Source organism: Barbus barbus, assembly GCF_936440315.1.
Source record: "Barbus barbus genome assembly, chromosome: 24".
Classification (NCBI taxonomy): Eukaryota; Metazoa; Chordata; class Actinopteri; order Cypriniformes; family Cyprinidae; genus Barbus; species Barbus barbus.
This window is the reverse complement of record NC_136752.1, coordinates 14,815,874-14,834,167: the sequence shown is the minus strand read 5'-3', so window position 1 is coordinate 14,834,167 and position 18,294 is coordinate 14,815,874. Positions and strand designations below refer to the sequence as shown.

General features: G+C 36.4%; 1 long non-coding RNA gene across 1 annotated transcript; it reads left to right on the top strand.

Moving 5' to 3' along the window:
- Positions 1-29: 29 nt before the first annotated feature.
- LOC306843803 lies at positions 30-3,342 on the top strand. Its single transcript, XR_013781868.1, has 5 exons — positions 30-518; positions 887-950; positions 1,100-1,161; positions 1,394-1,418; positions 1,674-3,342. It is a non-coding gene; the product is annotated as an uncharacterized lncRNA (long non-coding RNA).
- Positions 3,343-18,294: the final 14,952 nt, after the last annotated feature.

The window sequence follows — 18,294 nt, the reverse complement described above, 5'->3', positions numbered from 1 at the left end:
TGTAGATGCGCAATTCACATCTCCACAGTACATTCAACGCGCATGAATGAAGTCTGAGGACACTGCAACGCTAAATGACATATTCTCAAGTACTCTTGTGCATTCCATACATGTATGCACATAAATAATATAAGGTCCCAGTAGTTTAAATGCGAAAGTTTAAAAAGAGAATTTCTTGAGTAATAGTTTGTGAACATGGTGTTAGTGTAGTCTTTTTTAAAAACAGCGGCTCAATGGCCTGCTGATATTATTTTACCGCTAGACTGAGATTTGAGTTGAATCTTTTCACAAAACTTCATCAAACAGACAGACTCGTCCGAGCGTTTGTAGGAGTCATTTTTATTTTTGAATGAACTGCTTGAAAGAGACGATTCGCTGAAATAAAAGGGAGGTGGTCCTTCTCCTTTAAATATCCCAGAATTCCTTGCGCCGCTCACACGTGTTCATTGCTTCTTGCACAGTCAGTGAGCGCACACGATCGTTTGGAGACAACATGAACGGACGCAGTATGGGCGTTGGTAAGTGTGTTTGTTCAGATATTTGTGCATTTGTTTAGTTTCATCGTTACTTGAAGCTATGCTTTGTTTAACACTTGCACATAAGCAGAACATGTACACGTCGTGTCGCAAATGATCAAGTTTAGTTTATCAGAGCAGTTAACGGTGAGCTTTATAAGTGTATAGAAGGTAATAAAATAATTCTTAGAGTAAAACAAAAGATGCTCGATAAAAGTTTTGTACAGCTTGCTGCCAAGCCATGATCATAATTCTAGAAGTAACATGATTATTATATTTTAAGTTGTGAAGGAAGGCCACGTGTGGCTCGAGAACGCACGTGGTGAATGTAAGGCCTATCTGCTGATGCTGATTGCATTTTTCTATAATAGATTGTCCATCACGACCCCCTGACTGAAGAAATTTTACTGTTTCTATGATGTATTACCTATAAAGGTAAGGAAGCATTTATTAACTTATTTTAAGATCCTTATTCACTAACAATAGTGGTTGGAGAAATTCTCATTACTCCATCTCTTGCTCAAAGGAAAGCAATAAGATGTTTGTGTATTTTAGTGTATTTTGATTGTTATTTTTTGGTCTAGGCTCCTATATTGGTTAGGCCCAGAGGCTACAGTTGTGCTGAAGAATCCTTCTCTGTTACTTGGTAAGTTATTTAATTACACTATTTTTCTACTCAGCCCCTTTTTTGCACGTTCAAGTCCTGTTATGTCTTGAATGATCGACACTGGGGGCAGATGAAATCTCTCAAAAACCTGACGTATTGGCTTAATATTCCTTGCTTCGGATCCTGTCGGGAGAAACATTTTTTGTAATGGTTAGCCTTGTTAGTTGTGTTTTAAGATGCTTGCTAATCAACCTAAACTTGTATTTTGCAGGGAATGTAAGAACTGCAGTCATTAGGTGAGTAACTTGGTCATCAACACTTTCTAGTCATGTTCCCTCCTATGCTTTGCCCATTGGAGGCTGTCAGTGTTTCTTGTGGCCATATTAGGGGGGTAAAGTGAGCTGCTCTTGCTAAAACCTGGGTCAGAGATCACTTCTCTGTGCCTGGATCCTGTCGCAAGACACATGCATATTAAATGCAGGCAGTGTTTAAGTAACCTGTAACCTGGCTTTGAGGTTAAAGTGAATTTAAGGTTTTTCCTCTCTTGACAGATTCCATTGATGGCTTCATTTTGGGGCACATGTATTCGGTGACCGGTTGCTTGTTCTTCGGCAGTGATTCAACTTGATTAGAGCTAATCTTACTGCAACTTTTGTAGAACATCTGAAATGTGTTTGGCGTTTCTGTTGTAAATATTTGTATTGTGTAAATGTTTGTTATACGTTGTTACCAATAAAGATGCTTTCTGATTTGAGTTTTTTTTTTTTTGTTTTTTTAAGTTAACATTTGAGTCCTGGATCATGATCCTTGGAGGAAGGAAGTTACTGTCTTGGCCATGACTCATCTGTATTTAGCATGGGTTCTGTGCATTCCATTTCCCTGCAGATTTTAACTGTTTAGACTGACCCGTTTAAATTTTTGGAGGTTTAACTAAAGCTTTTACTGCCACTCAAATGGGAGGTTGGTAAATCAGATGTTGAGTTGAATCACTATCACATGTAAGTCTAAGACAAAGTGGTTTAAACTTCAGAATTTAAGGCATAAAATTCTAGTCAAATGTGTAAAAAAAAAAAAAATCTAGATTTGGTCCTTTTTCTTGGCGGATGCAGTGGCTCTTACCTAGTTTTACTTCATAACCTGGATGTTACACTGTAAATTAGTGGACAATGGTGATTCTGTATGTTAACAATTTTAAAATTAATACTATGAATTACATAAGCTCAACAATATAGATAAATATCAACGTACTTGTCTTTTGCACTTGCTGAATTTTGTTGGGTTCAGCAGTAATTGGCACCATACAAAGGCCTGTGGAGTTTTTTTTTTTTTTTTTTTAAACTATTCAAAGATTCCTGAAAAGAATCACAGGTAATAAAAAAGCAGCTCAGCTGTTTCCAAAATTGATAAATATACACATTAGAATGATGTCTGAAGAATCATGTGACACTGAAGACTGGAGTAATGAGGTTCAAAATTCAGCTTTGCATCACAGAAATACATTATATTTTAAAGTATATTACAACAGAAATACATTTTAAATTGTAATACCGGCACTATTTGTTTTTTTGATCAAATGAAGGCTTGATGAGCAAAAGATATGCAATGTTTAAAAACATTAAAAATGGTATTGTCCTAACTTTTGACCAGTACTCTTCTGTATGATAACAGAAAACATGCTAGCAGAAGCAGCATCACAGTTTGAGCTATATAGCACCTACCTCATAAACTGTATAAACACTTTTTGGTATTTACTAGTGAAACTTAAATCCCATAGATCAAATATATTTAGAATTTCAAAACTTACATGTAGTCTCTGGGTTCAAATGCAGCAAGTGTGCTTCAGAGAAAATGGAGGGGAATCGGATTGTGTGTGGGGGAGGGTCATTTTTAGACTTTTTTTGTCTCACCTAAATGTTTGTTCAGTCAGCGTATTTGTTTTTACTATGGTATAGCCTAATTTAGTTGCAATGTATATTACACACAGCACAAGGAAGTTTTTTTTTTGTAATCATGTAATTTATGAATACTTACCAAGATGGACATTTTGATATTTTGTGTGCAGGATTTAAGACATTATCTGTGCATGTTATGGAGGAAAGCACAGTGCATGTAGGGGGTGTGGCCTCAATAGCCCTGCAGTAAGCAGTGTGCTGTGTGCATGTGATTGAGCAATGTGTAGGGTAGAAATTAAACTGAAATTGCATTAAAATTGTTTTAACCAAGATTATGCTGCAAGATTTTGTTCTCAACCACATTTAAGTTCCCAGTTCCTGCAATTTTGCAAATTTCCAGTTTATTCCCATTGAAAGTTTCCAGTCTTGAAAATTCCCAGAATTTTGCAACCCTACCCATGACCCATTTTTGGAACATGAGCCACTGCTGAAATAGATAGTGATGTAAGTTTCAATGCAGATGTTACAATACCAGGACTTCTGAATTACAGCACCCGATAAGGGGATATTAAGAACATTATCTAACTAACAAACAGCTCCAGAGCTGCATAGCACAACCGCTCACGTTTACCACACATGGAAAGCACCTGTCGTTCTGTTGTACAACACAGAGCTCCGACATATACATTAAATTTGTACTAAAGGATTTAACAAGACAATGTATGTGCATGATTCATAATCCTCATTTCATTGCTGGGTGTTTCTTCATCTATATGGCCATGTGCACCATTTAATTTGTAAACTTAAAATGTCAAACAGTGGACATACATGCATTACAGGAGCTTTCTGTCATTTCCCCCCCAGTCAAATTAATAAAAATTCCAACCACAGTGCAAAAGATACACTCAGCAACATACAGAAAACAAGAGGTTTGTCATGTTAAATAACATTATTCATGCTCAGTAAATTGATTACAAAGCAACATAATGCATTTATATGCATGCTTCGTTCTGTGTTGATGGAAGTTTTCTAGAGGGAGGTATGACTGACGTCACTGCGGGAAATGATATTAAGACAGAATGAACTGATGTCTGAATGACACACTAGTTTGGTTATCTAACATGCAGGGTGAAGTGCAATTTATGGGCACAGAGGTGATTAATGGCTCAATTACACAGACTGATTCTTTAGTTCAGACTGGTTCTTTTACCATTTTTATGCATTATGAATTTCATTGTGATTGAAGGAACAGACAAGAGGAAGAGGAAATTACATTTAAAAAATTATGGTAATGGAGATGTTACTTCATTTCAAAAAAAGGCAGTGAACAATGACTTTTTTCTTTGAGGAAACCACAGGTTTGCCCAAATGCATGAGAACAGCACCCAAACTCTTTAAGATTCAGCATGCCTCTGCACAGGAAGACAACTATTCTACTATTCATTCAAGGAACGATACTAGTGTTTTGAATTTCTTGCCACAGAGGGCTAGTGATGGGCAGATGTAGCTAATGTTGGATGTTGCAGAATGTTCCAATGGTCTATTTAAGTGTTTCAAGATTGGCAGGTTTTCACTTGCTGTGGTGTACTTGTGAATCACTTACAATAGACACATAAACAATTAAGATGTCTGGAAACACTGTGTCTCAGTACAAGTTGTTTTCAATTGTCTTGATTGAGTAATGGACCATAATTATGAACCATTGTGGATTTTGTTCTTCTAAACATTGTGAATGTAGCTTTGCACTCTGAAAGTACAAACATCAACTATGTCATGAAATTTAAACCCAAACAAGAACATTGTGATATTTTTGGCTTGTGCCATGGATGGAGCGATTGAAGAGTTGGGCCAGGAATGCGATTGGATCTGAACAGACTGCCAGTCAGCTGTCTTCCAGGTCCACGTCTGGTTACTTTGATGTGACCCAGATATGAAATGTGGTTCAGGGTTAGACATACGGGCCACATTCAGGCAGAGCTACATGTTTTTTGGCAGAGAGAACTGTTCTTGAGGAAAGGGGTTTCAGGGCTGAACGACTTGGACATTTTTCAGAGGGGAACGACAAGATGTGTTTGGATAACACAGCAGTGAAAAACTACTACCTGTCATCAAGGGGTGCCACAGCAAGTATATTTATATACAGGCTTCTTTGTTTTGCATGCCCCAACGTGAGATGTTGGCTTGGTCATCCAGTTTCATCAGAAAGATAAATCAGAATTACATTTTATTTAACTGGACCAGCTAGACTGAACTAGCATAAACCAGCTTGAACCAGGCATCACATAAATAAACTCTCTCACTGTCTCTAATACAGAAACATACTTCCTACTTTCCCATTCGCTGTCCTTCAATCTGTCCCTTTGTGTTTCTCTCACATGAATGATGATCGCTTTCATCTTGTGAAACCCACAGTTTTACATATTCTGTCAAACGCACACACAAGCCCTTTGAAGTCTGCTGGTAAATGGAGAAAAAGCTTTTTGACCTTCTCCAGGTCACTGATGGAACAAAGAGCTGAATTATGTAGGATCCGTTTACATTTCTCAGGACAAAACAAAAAAAATTCATCTCACTCAGTGGATCGCTGTCAGACATATACACACATTACACTTCATCTTGCTCTAGCAGAGGTATGGCTGTGAGCAGACAGGATATGTGTGTTGACAGATGCCATACTATTCTTTAAATTGTCTTGTTTCTCTCTTTCAGAGTGTTATGTTCCAGGTTTCTTTGTCACATTTTGCATACTTCGGCAATACTAGTAAGCAGTGTGAGCAGTAGGCTATATACACACTCGTAGGCCACAATACTGGCCTGAGAAAACATTATCTTCAGCAAGCATGAAAAGAGGAAAACAAAGCCAAAACAAATCCTGGCAAGGACGCGTCTGGGAAAAATGCCATGTATGGTCACCCTACTTTATCATCTCCTCATAGTGTGTGATTTATGTTTATTTGCATGTACAAAATGCACAATAATCCCTCATGTGGATCTTGGTCTCAGCTTAAGCTAACATGCTTAAGGTAAGAGCGACAAAAACAAATAAGAGGATATGCATTTGATATGTAATTTCCCTTAACTGAAAAACAGTAAAAGTTACTTTGTAATAAAAGAAGCTCCATTCTTTAAGAATTCATAAACTAGATGAGACACAGTGTATTGCAGATCATTAGAGAGGCCTTAAATATTTAATTAATTTAGTAATAACATGAAATTAAGATTAATTCATATTCATACCCCTTCATTTTTCTTATCAATAACGATTGTTTTTATTGAAGATATATAATTCTTGAAAATTAAATCTGGATTAAAAAAAATAACCTGGGTTAATGATTTAATTTCAACACTCAGTAAAAAAAAAAAAATATAACAGCTTTGTCATAACTAGCAGAAATACTACAGAGAACATATCCTGACCAATATAATGGTAGATGTTCAAACAACATGCTGGATGATAACCTTCAGAAACACTGGTATATAGTGTATGTATATACAGTATGATGTACTCTAAACAGTATTTCTGGCATATCTTTATATGGCAGTAATAGTATGGACAGTATGCTATTCTGAATCAAGCCAATGCATAATATATAGGGTTCATGTGACCAAGTCACTTAAAACTAAGGTGAACTAAACTTTATAAAAAATAAAAATAAAAAAAAATATTCCAGGGCTTTTCTGTCATAAAAGAGCCAAAGCAGAGACGTTGAGATTTACTTTCAAGTGTCTGGCCTATAAAGCGAGAGTTACTGCCAGAACGAAATGTCCAAAAAGCAGGGCATTAGTAAGCTCTCTCAATCATGAGTAATGTTGACAGACTCTGTGTATGTTAAACATGTGGTTTTGATTTTATGTTCTGTACCTTTTCAAAGACGCTGATTGTTCAAAGGAGCACAATGAAGGGACAACCACATTTAGTCATAAGAAATTTTGGTTCGGCATGGAACATTGAGCACTCCAGCACTGTGGATTACCCACGAATACTCTCAGACTTATATATTCTTTTAGCGGTTTAACTTGATATTTACATTAAAACCTCAGATTGTCATTTAAATTGTTCATAGTTTCTGCTTTTGCCAAGTGTTGTGGTAGATTGAGGATTTCAGGGAGCATGAGTGGTTGTTCAATCCATCTCACAGCTTGAACATAAACATGTCTGCCAGCCTTTCAGGAAATGAATGAGTTTCTTTATGTCATTATGAGGATTTAATGGGTCAGCACTGGCCTTCCGTATGGCCTTGTGTGAAATATTGCAGGTAACAGACAAAATTGCACACGTTTTTAAAATGAAATGATCTGAAACTACATTTGTTTTTGCAGTGAATTAACTGACTAAAGACCAATAGAGTATAAACTTTGCAAGATGGCCTACAGATGCATGAAGAATCTGTTTGTAATGATGCAACACAATTCACACTCTTCATAGCAATGAAGCTATTTTTTCAATACTAAGGCAGAAATAGACACACTTTGTGTTTATTTTGTCTATGCCAACATTTTAAACTCTTTAAGATTCACGAATGTGATCCTTTTTTTACATACTCTGCATGAGTGTACTATGCAGACTGAATAGCCTGAATAACTGCATACAAAAAGCACATTAATCAGGCTAATTGGGTGTGATTGGGCCTTATGATGTAATTAAAGTCATGCACAGCCCTTGTTTAGGCTGAGCAAACAGAGATGATTTGTTTGCAGAGGTTACTTGAGGTGATTTAAAGTTTTGTTGTGGAAGTCTACATCAATTTAAAAAGGATTGATATTAAATTTGGACCCTCAAATGTAAACCTCATGGGAAATATGAAATAAAATGATACTACAATACAGGTTGAGCTGAAAGCTAATTAGTTTCAGACTATCTTGATGTATTCACTAAGGAAATATTCAATGTGTTTATTGAAATGGAGACATAAAAGTTGAGAGGCAAAGTAGTTCAAGTATGCAATAACAAATCAAAACATTAAAACGTGAGATGTTGCAAAGGGAGGTGTAAAAAATGAGGAGGGGTGATGCATGTCAAAGCCAGCAAAGCTGTGAGGTGTGTGTGTATTTCAACCAGAAGACAAAGTGTTCCCAAAGATCCATCTGCAATCCATCTGAACGTGCCCTGCTATGTCTTACTTTATAAACACACAGCATATTTGTGTATGCATGACCGCTGTGTTCATGTCCGCTGTGACACCCCTCAACCATAAAACTAATGGAACTAAATGAAAGTAAAAGATTGGGTGTTATTCAAATTTATTCATGCATGTGCCTGTAGGTTGACACAATGTACCTGTACAATGTCAGTTATTAAACAACTGCATTATGTATTACGTCAAACCAGACATGCATTTTTGTCACAGAACACTGCAGTGGTGTTGCAAATGTCATTTCATGTTGTTTTTAAGTGCTTGGGTGAATTATGTTCAATAAAAGATAGAGAAAATAGGATCAAGTATATAGGAGTGTGTGATTCCCATGGAGCACATGCAGAGTGACATATTGGGTGTTTCTCAAATGGAAGACTGCATCCTACGAAGGCTGCATATCTCGGCTGCCACGTCATCAAACGTTGCTGAAGGCCGTCTCAATCGGAAGGATCCTTGGAAGACAGCCTTCGTTTTGCGTCCTTCATTCAGCTGGAATTGAGGGATGCAAGGATGTATGCTCCGCGACCTTCAATCACCCACAATCCTTTGTACCCATTCCATTTCATGAAAATAAACTGATGAAAAACGAGTCAGTACTGAGCTTGTCTGAATTTATTATGAAATCTAAGACAAAAATAATGTTTTCGGACATGAAAGGATAGGTGTTATATTTTGTTTAGGTGTAAATTACTTACTAAACTGACAATAATTTAAGCCACAGGGAGATTATAGATGGCGGATTTTCATTGTATTGCATTAATAGAAAGCCAAATAATATTAAGATTTGTAATACAAAGGTTTTTTTCCAAAACTAAGTTTTATTAGTGTCTTTGTGCCGTGACGGTGAGGCCGGGAACATATGTGACGTAGCCACGCGCACTTACTAGATCGTCTTATTGTAGCGTTTATATGCCGATGAGGACTCTAGCCTACAAGATTAAGAAGGATGCAGCCTCGGTAGGATCCAGCCTTCCGTTTGAGAAACACCCATTAAGATTCAGTCACCCTGAGAGTCAGAGTTGGCTGCCATAGTGTAGAATATCAGAGACTGAATCAGACAAATTTAAGATGCATCCGAACATTGAAACCTGAGGAGCTGGAATTCAGAGAGGCCCCAAGGAAACAGGACAATGTCATAAATTAGAGTCTGGCACCACTGGTCTGAAGCAAGTAAACTAACCAACTTTTTCACAGAACAGCTTACAACCTTGAGACAAAAGAACACTTATTGATAATTCCAATTCAGGAAGGAGACCGTCAAATTTGGGGCAAATAATCAAGACTGATGGTCAAAGAGATGGCCATCACATGTTCCACGACTGAATTCACGAGCTTCCTTAGACTGACTTCTCCCCCACATAGAAGACAAACCAAACCAAAATTCCTTTGTCTAAAGCACATGCCTTCGTTCTCCATAGAACTATACAAAGACTTTCTTTTTCATATGCACATAAAATCATCCTAAAAGGACATTTCTATGCACAACCCCATATTATGTTTGTAACCCACATATTAGACTATCATGTTTTAATCAAATATTATGTATGTCTTTTTAATCATAATTGAATAGCTGAAGGATTCCTATCCATGTTTGGTATGTATGAGTTTGAAAAATTATGCTTTAAATGTTTCTTCCAATCAATTCTTTGTCAAATGTATCATAGACTTGTTATAGAAACCATGTTCAAAAGTATACTTTGCAAGGGTCTGTAAAGTTCGGACCTCTGACTGAACAGATAACATGTTGATTTATTGATGGGGTTGATAAACAAAGCAATACCCCGAGCAAGGACAGTATCTAATTGGTCAAGACGTCCAGATGGAACGGTCTGAAAGCCAAGTTTAAAAACTCAGGACACCATCAAACTCTCTCTTCTTCTTAAAAATGCTCTCTTACAACCTCTTGGTCCTCTCCCTTCTCCTCTTCTTCTCTTTTGCCACTGCGTTTTGATGCTGCTCTTTGAGCGTGCTCTGGCCCACGTGCCAGCTGCTACCACAATGAGAAGAAAACCAACCTAGTCTCGTTACATCCTTTTATTCTTATTCTTTTACTTTAGTTTATTTTCTTTCCATGGAGTTTCGTGTTCTAATGTAAGTTTGCTGCAAAGTTCAGCTCCGACGGCACTCGCTTCAAACTTCAACCAGACCAACTCCGCATCCTCAGCCAACGCCCAAGACTTCACTTCAAAGACTACTGAACTCTCAACCAATCAGACACTTCGGGGAACCCCCCTGTCTGCAACAACACAACGACACAAAGGAAGCCCCTTAACACAGGCAAAGCAAGCAAGTAACACCCCCAGGTTCTAACTGAATCGGTGTATTTAATATAAATTTTATCCTCATTGAGAAACTCAAAGCGAGGGTTAAATAAGTGATTGATGGTTGTTAAGGTCTATGCAACTGAACATATTGCTGTAAACTTGGGATATCACATTTCCATTCTATTAATCTCCTCCTTTCCTCACTTTCTCTCTTTCTGTAACGTGTGAATGTGTGAATGCTTGTGTTCATGTGTTAGATTAGTTTATGTCTTAGGTTTATATAAATAAAATCTTATTTATATTGAAAAGAGAAGTATCTTGTGTTTTGTGCTCACAAGGTAATGTCTTAATCTGTCGATCTTGTTACTGTGCTGTTTAATAGTGTTTTCACTATATTTTGGATTTTAATATCCAGTGCAGAGTTTGTTATACGGCTCGTTCAGTGATCAGCTGTAAAACATTGATTCTGTTCAAATTCCCTATAAAATCATAAATGATTCCCTTTGAGCTAAATTAAACTATTTGCTTTAAATTACATATTAATATTACGTTTTTTTTTTATTATTATTACGTTACAGCAACAGTGTAACAGAGGGTAGAGTGTGTGCAGGGGCACAGGAGTTCACCCTGACCCTTTCACACTGAGAGTGTCACCACGTGTGTGTGTGTGTGTGTGTGTGTGTGTGCAGGTGATGATAGAGGAAGTGGCAAAGGCCGGATCTGAGTTTATGAGTTCAATTAAAGTGTTACAAATAAAGCTGATGCATGCTTTCCAGTGCTTTGCCTGAATGGACAAAGACCAATATAATTTTAGTTTTGTAAGCCTGCATTTTTACTTTTTGTTTCAGTGACATAAACAACAACAACAACAACAACAACAACAACAACAACAACAAAACAAAACAAAACAGAGAGACAGTTCTCTACTGATTATGATTAAATAAAAAAAAGTGCATATGGGATGCATTGCACATTTTTGTTTGAACCCCTGTTGGGGACAAAAAAAAATAAATCCGTATTGAAGGTGACCAGCATATAATGTATACTGAAGCAGCCTTCTAAACAAGCTTAAAGGGATAGTTCAACCAAAAATGAAATCTTGACATTATTTATTATCTCTCAAACCTGATTTTCTTCTGTGAAACATAAAAGATATGAGAAATATGAGTTGATTTGAGAAATGAGAAGATATGAGATTTGAGAAGAGTCTCTTTTTTTCCTCCCTCTTTCTCTATGACCATTTGACCTGCAAAATTTCCTTCACTAAAAAAAAAAAAAACAATTTTAGGAAATTTCAATGGTATAACATTAAGTAAAATCTATGCAAATTAGTAACACACTGAGTGAATAAATTAAACTTATAAAAAAAATGTTTACTACATATTAAATATATATATATATATATATATATATATATATATATATATTAAAAAAAGCATACTCTTTGCAGACATTATGAACCTGAACCTCAGGAATGAACATATCACATCACAAAATAATTAGTTTAGTGAGTTACCAAATGTGACAACAAATAAACATCAATTTTTCTGCCCCAGTGCATGCTAGGAATAACAGTATCATAATGTAGGTTTTTTTTACTTTTTACCACTTAGTAAGGATACATATTTGAAGTACATGTAACAAAAAATATATAAAATATACATATAGCCTAATATATATAAGTACTTACAAATGTTGTACGTGAACTTTTGAACTCACCAAATCAATGTAGAAACTATATTTTCAGCTGTATTTACCACAACCACCTTCATCATTTTATACTGGTCATCAGAACGACTAAGTTCAGCCTTCATCTCAGTCTTATTGGCCACCATCGGTCCTTATTCATGCTGGTGTTTACGTCTTACAATTTCAATTGAGTGATTCATCATTTAAACCTCACAAATGCAGACTCATGTCCTACTTTCACCTGTCAAACACTTGAACAATGAAAGAACTGTGTCTGCATTACAATATTTCCACTGAAATGCATTAATCTCACATTTATTTTTTTGCTTGAGAGCAATCTTTGATTACGTTTTGGATATAGTAGCTGGTTATAAAAGCTTAAGGTGGTGAAGCTGGTCCTGTGCTCCACTTGACTGCCTCTTTTCCCTTATATTGGTACTTCACTACTCACTCTTGATTAGCACCTATACTTGTGCTTTTCATAAGACACTTAGTGAGTCACACTAATAGTGACTATGACTTTGGCCTCATCTCTCTCTAAATCATCTGCTCTTGTTCTATCTCTCTCCTCATCTCTGGCTGCTCCACTTCCTGCTAGCACACGAGCTAATTGTACAATCATTTGTTGAACTTGAATCATTCAAGCGTTATTGGATGCACAGTTGTAAGGTCAAGTGTTCTATCAGTCTGTCTGCTTGTCCCACTTTCTGTCGGTTTCTCCTTAACTGCAAAGGCTGCTGTACTTGTCAAGCTAATATATTCTGATCAATTGTTTCCTTTTCCTCTCAGTGTTCTCCTGCACATGACATGCACAGCTGAATGGATAAAAGAGACCAAGTTTGATGGCTCACACAGCTAGACAGTTTAGAAAATGACAAGCATTTGCTTTAGCAGCAGTGTCTTGAGCGTCTCTGTGATTTACATCGCTTCATTTCCTGTCCTCAGCACAGCACCGATGTGGTTAAGCAATACACCATGTTTTAACAGAGACACTTGATTCAGTTACTCAGTTAGACAACACAGTCACCAAGGCTCTGGTCAGCTTTTGCCTTGCCCCTTTATTTCCTTCATTTACCCTGCTGCTCACTCCACTTCTGTTTGACTTTATATAGGGAAGTGTCGGGAAAGCTATTCTAAAACTGCAATTTGTCAAGCTAATTTAATACAACTCAACTACTATACCATCAAGCTAACCTTTCGAAATAGTAGTTTATTGCTACTTGAACAATTACTTGTATCTGTACTTAAAAGGTATCAATGTCTACTTCAATATACAATCATAATACAGAAAAATACACAATTTGAACCTTTCTACTCAAATATTCCTATTCTCACATGAGTTTTACATGAAATAGTTTACTAGAATCAGAAAGTAATAAAATAGTTCTATATGATCCAATTCAGAATGAATGGGAATGTCCTATTCTACAAGTTAGAGAGCTTCATATGAACCGATATACTACAATGAATCAAAACATTTGTATGTTATAAATAAATCTGTCTTTGGCACAGAAATACGCCATCATACGTCCTACTCGTTTTTTTTTTCTTTGAGACTTTGGTCATGTTTAGTATGAGAATTCAACTCCTTGGCAGTGTAAATAAGTCAGAATGCATGAAATAGCATTAACATGAGAGAGTTTAACATGTGTCAGTTCACTAGAGTGAATCGAATGTTCTTACACTATGAGAGCGTTTAATATAAATCATTTCACTAGAATCAGGCATTCCAGTGCTACATATGAAAGAGTGTAGGATGAACCAATTCACATTTTCCTGCAACTTATGAGAAATTCTAGAATGAATAGATTCAAATGAACGATTCATTAGAAGGAATCAGACTTTATAGTGCTAAATGTAAAAGTCTTTAGAAAGAACCAATTCAATAGAATGATTCTGCCAAAGCTTGACCCCTTGGTCAGAGGAAAAACTATTTGGTTAGTTGTTTGAAGAGATATCAGTTCAATTTTTCTATTGACCCCCAAATATACCTCACTTGTATACCTCACAGTCTTTGAGAACTGGAGACCACCAGTCATTGGCAACGCAAGCAGCCTATTATTTTACTGAAGATTGCATATATTTATATACATATTTGGCAAATCAAAATCCTAGTGGCCAGTAATGATAAAATTATTAATACATAACCACTCACAATTGCATTTTCAGTTCAACACTGAAATCATAAAAACCCTTTGAAATTACTCCCTTGAAACAATGTGCATGATCTGTGGCCATGCATCAGATTAAGTCAAGTGACGTTACTGCAGGGTCCCTGCACATGGAGGTGTGTTTGTAAGGGTTTCACGCATGGCACAGTCTAACACCACTCTGTTATTCAGCTACACGCAGCGCACTTCCGATGACACACACGTGCAAACATCCATTCAGAGAGACCTTGGCAAACCAGCCAGACATACACACATTTCAGGCATCTCATCGACGTCAATGCCATCCTCATGCTGAAAAGAAGACGAGGGTTTGTGAATGTGGGTTGGTTATATTTGAATGATACAAAACACCTAATGCACCTAACTGGTTTTGCTTCATTTGACACTAATCAGTGACTTAAAGAAGTATCAAAACTGCTTATTGAACGGAATGACTTTAAAATCATCTGCCAATTATAACATGTTAATTTGATTCTGCACAACAAATAAGTATATATCATTCAAATACTGAGCTGTATGCTGTGATTGTTTTCATGCATGAGTCTGTCTGTATGAGTCTCTATCAACACTGTGTGCGAGAAAGTGAGTTTACTTTTGATTGTTTTTGTCTGTCTCCACATGTGTAGAAGCCGTTAAGTGTGAGTGCAGCTGTGTTAGACGTATTGTAAATTATATTGTCTGGTCTGAATGCTTACATAATCTTGAGTCATCCATGACATCTATTGAGTCTCCTCCATTAGCACACTCTACACATGCTTCTTAACATCTGCAATAAAGAGTACAATAGAGGACATAGGGTTCAAGTAATGATTTGATCCATTCAGTTTCCATCAGTATTGTGTACAAATCAGTTAAATCTGCAAGCAACAAGTAGTTTGATCCAAACAACGGCCCAGCATGAACCTAACTACCAGTGTTATTTCTCAAGAACTGCATTGAAGAGGTTTAGACCAGGCTGGTAGATTTTTTGACTTCAGTGTATTATAAAATCCAACAAACAATGACAAGAATTAGGCGCTTGAGGAAACGGTCTAACAGCAACATTCTGACAATGTTTGTTTGTTTGCACAAAAATAACTTGATTGCAGAATTCTTCTGAGCACTAGTTACCAGACAATATAGTGTTTATAAACCTCACTGTTAAAGAAACAAGTCTCTTATGTGCACCAAGGCTGCATTTATTTGATCAAAAACTACAGTAAACAGTAATGTAAAGAAATCTAATAATTTAATATGATGATTTGGTGCTCTGGAAACATTCATTTTTTATCAATATGGAATACAGTTGTGCTGCTAAATATTTTAGCATACACTTTTTCAGGATTTTTTGATGAATAGGATGTTATTATAATTCAACTTGAAATATAAATCTTTTGTAACATAACATCTTTACTGACACTTCTAATTAATGCATCCTGTCTGATCAAAAGTAGGCTATTAATTTCTTTAAAAAATGTGCGTTTGAATGGTTGTGTAGTATATGTAATTATTTACATACTGCATATGTCCTCTCATGTACAGGCTCCTCACCACTGCTGTAAATTCACATGGTGTTTCCCAGCATGACTTGCTCAGACCACCTGCATCTCTGAACCTTTACCACCCACTGCACGGCCCCTCCTTTTCTTTTCCTGGCATAACGAAGGAAACTTTTTTTGTTCCCCATTCTACCCAGTGGCACTTTTCTTACCTTATGTTTCCTTATTTAAAAAAAAATAAATCTTCTCTGAGGTGTGTCACCACATCCCACTATGTCAGCCTGCAGTCCTTGCCACCCACATAGAAACTGCACCGTTAAAGTCGTGGCCTAATGGTTAGAGAGTCGGACTTGTAATCCGAAGGTTGCGGGTTCGAGTCTCCGGCCGGCAGGAATTGTAGGTGGGGGGAGTGAATGTCCAGCGCTCTCTCCACCCTCAATACCACGACTGAGGTGCCCTTGAGCAAGGCACCGAACCCCAAACTGCTCCCCGGGCGCCGCAGCATAAATGGCTGCCCACTGCTCCGGGTGTGTGTTCACGGTGTGTGTGTGTTCACTGCTGTGTGTGTGTGTGCACAGTGCACGTTGGATGGGTTAAATGCAGAGCACGAATTCCGAGCTGAATGTCACTTCACTTCACAAATAGAAAGAATTAGACAATTCATCTTAGAAGGCTCGACAAGTGCAAGTGACCTGTTTCGGAGAGAGATGTGGAAAAACGCACTTGGTGGGATTTAATTTGCCTCAGTAGCTGAAGAGAAAACAAAAAGACCCAAGGGGAGCAGCTGGGATGTGCCCTGCAATTAAGCAAAATGAAGAAGACAGACTGACTAATGGAAACCCTCCGACACTCAATGTGCCATTAGGTGCTTAGCTGTAGGCCCCTTTGTGTTATCACAGACAATTCTGTGTGAATGAGGACATTTGAAGCATGGCTGGGATTTCACAAATACCAGTAACCACTGCAATCACTATTAGAGCAAAGAGAAACTATTATATATATATATATATATATATATATATATACACAACTTAAATGTGATCACCTAATTTGATAAGACTCAAAAACTTTTTTTTTTATTATTGGTTAAAAAACATACAGTACATAGGATTTCATAGGTTCATTTAGAACATTATTTACTCAATGCTAAAACAAGTATTTGTTTGCTTAAATATATAATTTAGTAAATATAATTATATATGTAATAATATCAAATTATTTTCCCCCGGTTTCACAGACAAGGCTTAAGCTAGTCCCAGACTAAAATGCATGTTTGAGCTGTCTCAACTGAAAATATCTTGCTCTGATATACCTTAAAATATGTCAGTGTCATTGTTCTGTGTCAAGATGCACACCTTAATGCTTTCTTCTAAGGCATTTTTGTAAAAGTTGCTTAAATATCTTAATTTAACTAAGGCCTAGGCCTGGCTTAAGCTAAGCCCTGTTTGTGAAACCGGGCATTATAATACTAAACTGTAACAGGTATAATTATAAAAAAATTATACTGTAATAAATAAAAAATATAATAATGTAATATAATGTATATTTTAAATCAGCTTTTATATTTTCCATTTTAGTCACTTTTGTGATGTATAGTTTGTTTTATTTCATTTTTTTATTTTATTTTATTTGTCAGTTTTAGAACAATTTTGTTTTATTTTTATGTACTAGTTTATGTAAAACTTTATGTAAAGTTTTTCTTTTTGTTGTGTTGTTGCTATATATATATATGTGTATGCATGTATATTCATTTCAGTTTTAGTTATTTTAGTACATCAAGTTAAATGTAGCTGAAATAATAAAAAATGTATCAATTTAATTTTGTTTTGTGTTAATTATTCAAAGCAATAAAAATGTTTTAAAGGATTTAATTATATATAATAATATATATATATATATATATATATATATATATATATAATTATACATAGTCCCACTGGATCTTAGTCTATGAACTTTTGAGTATTCTTTCCCAATAAAAACACACAATACATACAGTTCTTTGTGTAGTTTTCATCAAGAAAAGTTCATTTTGTCCCCAACAAGAAGAACTAAATAAAACAAGAGAACAAGCAATGTTCCAGAGGTGACACATTTCACTGCACTTTTTGACCGTTCACATCTGCTTAACAAAAAGGATACACCAAAGGGTATCAGTCCTCAGAAAGCCTGTGAAAGCCAATTTGCGACGAATGAATCATACATATGCATGATCACGGCAGACATTTTAGCGAACGTTTCTTTTTTGTGTGGTTTTAACATACTGTGCTGAGGTTGATTTGTGTCTGGCAGTGAGACGAGGACTCCTGAGTCTGCGGTGTCTCTGTGCTGCATTTCATGTCTCTGACAAATGGCTTTCCTTTAGACACTCTCTCATGCACACAGCAGACAGTAATGAGTATTATGCTCATATACTCCAACACACAACCACACAAACCTCACAAACACACAAGTCAAAGCCAGTCATGAGGAAACATGGAAAAACACTTAATACACAGACATAACACGCAAGAATAACATGCGATTAGTTACACCTATAGTCT